Below are 7,585 nucleotides of genomic sequence, written 5' to 3'. Positions count from 1 at the left end.
ATTGATGCTCTGGGAATATTTGCTAAATATATTCTTTTAAAAAGTAATAAAATAATAGTACTTCAATTGAATGATTGCAAGTGGTATAAATATTATTGCAAACACATAACAAATTGTCTATTTAAAACAAGTATCCTGTAAAGATTACAATTAGAAATAGAACAAAAATTTTTCATTTTCCCCCCAGTCTTCAAGCCAGTTGTCCAAATAGCATAATGCCAAATAATAAACCAAATAGCATAAGGCCAAATAATGAATATGATTATTAATATCATAGAATATTTTCATATCTATAGTTCTTACACAGAATATTATCAAAATGTTTTATATTCTTACTTATGGTGTCTTATCAGATTTGGCATGTAAACTAACCTTTACAAAGTTACTTATTCCACAAATGATATTGCAACAAAACACACTTATTTATAAAGATAAAAACTTTAGATATGAGATTTGGCATAATATTTTCTGTTTGTTGCAAAAGGATAATTTCATTTTTTCTCAGTGTTTTAATATCCTAAAAGAACAAAACCTTATGTTATTTGTGGACTTAAAGTTTAAAAATCAGAATAGGGATACAATACATATATGTACATTATGTTAATTTTTAATAAATCTCCTTTATAAAAATATTTTGGAATTATTATTCCATTTCCTTATGATATGATTTAACTAAAATTTGTTTTTCTGCTAATCTTTTCATTCAAAAGTCCAGTTTATTACCTTTTTTCTGTACTTATAATGCATAAACTTGAACAAAATATTCCTATAAGAAAATATTGCTATATGTTAGCTGAGTAGATTCTTCAGGGATTTCTGGATTCTAGCACACATTTCCATGGATTTTTATCAAGCATCTCTCTGTCTATATAAAACAGATTTAGATCATATGCCCTCAAAAATAACTGAAATGTGAGAATAATATTTTGTTTTCCCAGTACGCGGGCCTCTCACTGTTGTGGCCTCTCCCGTTGCGGAGCAACAGGCTCCGGACACGCAGGCTCAGCGGCCATGGCTCATGGGCACAGCCGCTCCGCGGTATGTGGGATCTTCCCGGACCGGGGCACGAACCCGTGTCTCCTGCATCGGCAGGCGGACTCTCAACCACTGCGCCACCAGGGAAGCCCAAACGTACCGTTATCTAGGATACAAATAATAACAAATTCAAACAATGAGTGAATAGAGAATACATACTAAAAACCTATCATGAAAGTATGATGGCCAAGAACTCTCGCGGTAAAACGTCAGACATAAACCAAAACAAATGATCATGACTTCTAGTAGTTCTGGGGCTGAACAACCTACTCATTTAAACAAAAGCACAGGTATTAAAAACTATTACATGAAAGGAAACTATCATGAGTCATTTATTTAAGTGTTGAGTGGACCATCACATTAAAATAACTGGAGTCTTTCAACACCCCATGACATACAGAAATAGCAAGTCAGACATATGGATCTGACAGGATATGATACAACCATTACAAACTCTCACTACAGAAGAATGGACACACGGTGTCATTAACCAACTAGCCAAATGAATACAAACAGCCAGTAAAGCTCACCAGTAAATCAAATGAATACAAAATAAAACAAAATGTGGTTATTCTCCTATCAGATTAAGCCAAGATTCTGTAAGAAAAGTCTTCAAAATGTCTATACTTTTTCCACGTTCTGCAGTACGCCACGGCCAGAAACCAGACACACCAGGTGGTAGAGGTTCAGGACCATAACATTCTTTACCAGCAGAGTGTTTCATTCCATTACTTACAGGTTGCTTTGCAGCCAAGCCTATGTTTGACAAAGCATGAAAAGAAGGAATCTTTATATGAAATATTTGGTTGCAAAAACTAGACCTACGTGTTAATATTTTATTTAGAACAAGCCACATATTAAAATTCACATTTAAATATTTAATTTGAACTTACTGAAAACAAACATCATAGGTTAAAAGGGTTATATTTATCCTTCAAAGCTACTATATTTTGTGTTATTTTATTTATTTATTTTAATAGATCTTTATTGGAGTATAATCGCTTCACAATTCTGTGTTAGTTTCTGTTACACAACAAAGGAATCAGCCATATGCATACACATGTCCCCATATCCCCTCCCTCTTGAGCCTCCCTCCCACCCTCCCTATCCCACCCCTCTAGGTCATCGCAAAGCACCGAGCTGATCTCCCTGTGCTATGCTGTTTCTTTCTACTATATTTTAGCACCATTAGGATGCAGGGTAAAATGGAGTGTATGTGGTAATATAGGACAAATATTTCATAGATGTAGCTTATTGATAATCACCACACGATCCTGTGAGATTTACATGCCTCTTAAAAATATATAGGAGCTCAGTTCATTTTGTGCTATTATATTGTGTTTTTTAACTTAATTACCATCAAAAAAAAATGTTTGTATGCATGTGGTTTGTATGTGTATATCCTTCCTTTACTTTCAGAAACGAATGCAAATACATTTGTATTTAAATGTGTAATTTAAATACAAATTTAAGTGTAATTTAAATTACACTTTTCTTGTTAGGCGATAAAAAAAATTTCTAATAAAAGTTCCCATCTTTTTTTTAGGCATACATAATTACAATATAAATGTGACGCCATTCACACCATTATTTCACCCCTATACTCACCTGGATCTAGGTATAGAGCCAGATACTGATTTGGCTTACCTCTATGTCTCCAAATAACTGAGGCAAATACAAAAAAAAAGCCCAAGAAATAAAATTACTCTTCAAATAGCTCAATGAGTTTGTATATTTCAGTTACATTTCCACTTTGTTGAATCATGCTAAATAAAAAAAAAGTTTAACTGTTTTCTTCTCATTCCATGATGCCCTTTTATATACCACCAGGTACTAATTTTACAGAATTCCTAATATACATGCTTTATTTATATATATTTCCATTTCTAATATCATAGCAAAAGTCAACTTAGCTATTTTAAGAATACTTTACACGTGATATAAATTTTTAATAATAATATCTAATTAGTGTGATACCACAAATCTTTTCTTTGTATGTACTATTTCATTATTAAAATATCACTCTCTTGAAATAACAATTGGCAGACAATCATAAGCTTTTTTTTGACTTCATAAACACTCTTAACAACTTCTATTTAATACGTTATTGTCCAAGCAAGTTGATTAATAGAGAATCAAAAACCTGGATTGAGAGTTGAGAGGCGGTTGAGAGTCCGCCTGCCGATGCAGGGGACACGGGTTCGTGCCCCGGTCCGGGAAGATCCCACATGCCACAGAGCAGCTGGGCCCGTGAGCCATGGCCGCTGAGCCTGTGGGTCTGGAGCCTGTGCTCCGCAACGGGAGTAGGCCACAACAGTGAGAGGCCCCGTACCACAAGAAACAAAAACAAAAACAAAAATACATCTTTAAGTAGAAAAAAAAAAGCTGTATTTATGAAGATGTTTACAATAGTTTATTTTAGGTTATTTCCAGTTTTTCACCAATTTAAAAAATTGACCAACTCAATTAAAACCTTGTAAATACAATGTTAAAAAGTATAACTATGAATCATAGAATTTAAATTTAGTATGAAAAGAGAAGAATGGCAAATTATTTTGAAGCTACGTGGAATTATGTTTATGGACAGCAGGAAGAGAAAATAAAAATGTAAATATTGCTTGATAGGATAATGGAATTAGAGGTGGTCTTTTAAATTTTTCATTCTTATGCTAATACAATACCTTTATAAAACACCCAAATCTTCAAACAACACATTTAAAAAAAATTGTGGTAAACTACACAAAACAGAAAATTTATCATTTTAACCATTTTAAAGTGGACCGTTCAGTGATATTAAGTCAACAAATTTTTAAAACTTTCAGAGGGCACCTGAATAAAAGATGTGTTGTCCATTGGTGATTTTAATGTATCTGGTATATAACTAAAGTCACCACAAAACTCTTTCTGGGAAATTGGCAGATCATAAACATAAAACATTTATTTTGCTTTATATTAAACCTTATTGTTCTGCTGTTTCAAAATTCAAAGTTACTCACAAGAAAGAGTCAGTTTCATATTAGATTTGGTTTCACAAATGCTGCTCCTGCTATTCATTCTTATCACCAACAAAAAAGGACAATTTGTGACTAACCATAATATGTTCCAGAAAATAAAAAGTTAAGGTCTCTTAGAAACAATACAAACGTTATCAGTAGAAGTGAATTCTAGGAAATTTATATATTCAGGAGAATGTGAAACTTACACCACTGATTGTTAAAGGCTTTTAAAAGCTTTCTATTACAATTACATTTCATAACAAAATAATAGGCTTAGTTGTAAAATCCTGGGTTAACTACCATTTGGAAAATTAAATATACATTACAGTAAACATTTAGAAAATGGTTTTCTAAAATGTTCAATCTAGGTAAATAAACTTGTCTGTAGAAGTCTTTTATAAGGATCATACATATTTCAAGTTTTTTTAATCATTCACAGAAACAAGATATTACCTGATTCAAAAATTTAGGTAAGCATTTCTAAGAAAGAAGCAGGAAACAATGGGAAGGTTGGAACTGAGAAGAAATTTTGTTTCTTGTAGCGCAAAAGGTAATTCTGCATTTAAAAAAAATCATTCCTCAAAAGCACCACTACTAAAATTATCATCAAAGTGCACCCCAAATTACAATTGCAAAGTGTCAGAAGTAATTATCAACCAGGAAATATTTTCAAAATAACGAAGTTTTTATGAGATCCAAACAATAATGTTGGTTAATATTAACATCTCTTTAAATTCATTTATTATATCTATATTCTATAAATTCTCAGAAGTCTCAAAATAATCATAGGCTTCCTAATATGCATGTGGTTAATATTGGCTGCTTTAATTTTAGCACACCAGAAAACAAAAGGGGTATAAGTTCAGAAAGAGTTACCAACTCTAATCGTAGCTTTTCCTTTTCGATCACTTCCCCAAATTAGAGTTCTCTTTTTCTGTCTAGCAGCTTTGGATGGTTCCTTCACGATGGAGAAGTTATCCACTGGTACTGAGACAGAAATGATAAATATGCCATTTAAGTTTCAGGTAATTTAGGAGGGTTTGATCTTCATTGGAAATTAAGATACTTTAAGTTAATAAAAGATTTTCAATCTGCATTTCTGGAAACCTAAATTAAAGCATCACACAGCATTTTCAAAAACAGAAAAGCCATTTCATTTGACTAAACACTTAGTTTTAAGATGGCAGAAAGTACCTTGTAATTTTCTTTTAAGAAAGAAAGAAAAACAAGCCATTAAAGAGAAATTCTTCCGAGAGAACTGAAACGTGTGATATACCTCTGACTTGGCACTCCTTCCATCTGGAGAACTTTTTGGATAACTGCTTTCATCACACAATGATCTAAAGTAAAATAAATTGAGATTAGAGTAATTAGTTCCCAATGAGTGGCTATTTCCATTTAAAACCAAAAGCCAACTAATTATTGCTTTTCCCATAAATGTAAATACGAAATCTACATTATGTAATTATACACTTATCTCCCCCTTTGTGTATTCTAATTTCTTCCTCAGAAACCTAAGATGCCATCTTGCAGACTGCCTCCAGTGGCTACTATTTTGGCAGCAGCAAAGGTCAACTTTAAACATTTTGCATCTAAAGTGGCTTTGGATACCTTTGGATAGAAAGTACAGTCTGAGCACTGTCCAGACACTTAGATACCTAAAGGGCATCTAAGATAACAAACCAAAGTCCTGATATTCCCTCAAAAGCTGCTCCTCCCATCAGCTCCCTTTTTCTAAGTGATACCACGCAGTTGCACACATAATCATCAACGACTTGTCTCCTTGTTACTATTCCCTTCATACCCCACATCTAATCTATCGGCAAGCCTTGTTAGTTACACCCTCAAAACACAACCTGAATTCAACCACTTTTCACTTGCTCCAAACTTCCAGCCTAAGCTAAGCCATAAACATCTGTTTTTTGGACCACTGTGATAGTCTCCTAACTGGTCTCCCTGTTTCTCTTCTTTATCCTCCCAAGTCCATCCTCTATACCAGGTCACCTTATTCAGATACTATTTGGATCATGCCGTTTTCCAGTTCAAAACCCTCTATTCATTTAGAATAATCCAAATCTTTACTCTGGCCTTCAAGACTTTACAAGATCAGACCCCTGGCTAGCTCCTTGACCTCATGTCATACCACATCTTCTGCACTCAGTCCTCTGACCATGTTAGCCTCCTTGCTTCTCCTTAAATACTCCACCCACCTACCTGCCTGCATATTCATTGCCTCCTTGCTTTTCCTTAAATACTCCACCCACGTATATGCCTGCATACTCATGGGCTCCGTGTCCTGGAATGTGCTTACCCCAGATTTTCCATGGCTTGCTCCTCTCTTCATTCAGGTCTCCATTCAAATGCCACTTCTCCAGTGAAGCTGTCCCCTAACAAACCTGTCCAATGGAGTCCTACCTGCCCCCGCTCACTCTCTTTACATTAACATATTTTTGCACCTCCTACTATCTAAAATTATATTACTTATCTGTTTACTCATTTCTATCTGAACTCCTTCACTAGAATGTAAGCTCCATGAGGGCAAGACTTTTGTGTGTCTGGTTCACTGCTTTATCCCTAGTGCCTAAACACGTATCTGGCACACAATAGGTATTAAAAAAATTACTTGTGAAACTGACAAATAAATAAAGTACTCCTTGCAAGAATTCAGAGGTTGCATAAGAAAGAAATAATGCTCTTGGTGGAAGCAGGCTTAGTATCTAGGTGCACCGCTTTCTGAGTAGAGATGAGAACAATTTACAAGTATAACTCACTTTAATTAGTAAATTATCTGCTAAAAACATAAGGGACGTACAACATTAGAAAAGTACCAGGGTTTTTTTGTTGTTTTTGTGTTGCTTTTTTTTTTTTTTGCGGTACGCAGGCCTCTCACTGTTGTGGCCTCTCCCATTGTGGAGCAACAGGCTCCGGACACGCAGGCTCAGCGGCCATGGCTCATGGGCACAGCCGCTCCGCGGTATGTGGGATCTTCCCGGACCGGGGCACGAACCCGTGTCCCCTGCATCGGCAGGCGGACTCTCAACCACTGTGCCACCAGGGAAGCCCAAAAGTACCGTTTGCTAGGATACAAATAATAACAAATTCAAACAATGTGTGAATAGAGAATACATACTAAAAACCTATCATGAAAGTATGATGGTCTCGAACTCTCACGGTAAAAGGTCAGACAAAAACCAGAACAAATGATCATGACTTCTAGTAGTTCTGGGGCTGAACAACCTGCTCATTTAAACAAAAGGGATCATCACAAAAGCACAGGTATTAAAAACTATTACATGAAAGGAAACTATCATGAGTCATTTATTTAAGTGTTGAGTGGACCATCACATTAAAATAACTGGAGTCTTTCAACACCCCATGACATACAGAAATAGCAAGTCAGACATATGGATCTGACAGGATATGATACAACCCCTACAAACTCTCACTACAGAAGAATGGACACGTGGTGTAATGAACCAACTAGCCAAATGAATACAAACAGCCAGTAAACCTCACCAGTAAATCAAATGAATACAAAATAAAACAAAATGTGG

At 35.0% G+C, this 7,585-nt stretch overlaps 1 long non-coding RNA gene across 1 annotated transcript; it reads right to left on the bottom strand.

The window, feature by feature from the left end:
* Window positions 1–1,677: 1,677 nt before the first annotated feature.
* Window positions 1,678–5,402, bottom strand: LOC113625565 (uncharacterized). The gene is made up of 3 exons (XR_003434719.1): window positions 5,308–5,402; window positions 4,912–5,018; window positions 1,678–1,791 (listed from the first exon to the last, which is right to left on the bottom strand). It is a non-coding gene; the product is annotated as an uncharacterized LOC113625565 (long non-coding RNA).
* Between the last annotated feature and the right edge of the window lie 2,183 nt (window positions 5,403–7,585).

This window comes from Aethalodelphis obliquidens, unplaced genomic scaffold, assembly GCF_003676395.1.
Source record: "Aethalodelphis obliquidens isolate GAN/ISIS:26980383/991018 unplaced genomic scaffold, ASM367639v1 scaffold16, whole genome shotgun sequence".
Taxonomy (NCBI): Eukaryota; Metazoa; Chordata; class Mammalia; order Artiodactyla; family Delphinidae; genus Aethalodelphis; species Aethalodelphis obliquidens.
Note: the sequence above shows the minus strand (reverse complement) of the source record. Positions and strands in the feature narration are given on the sequence as shown.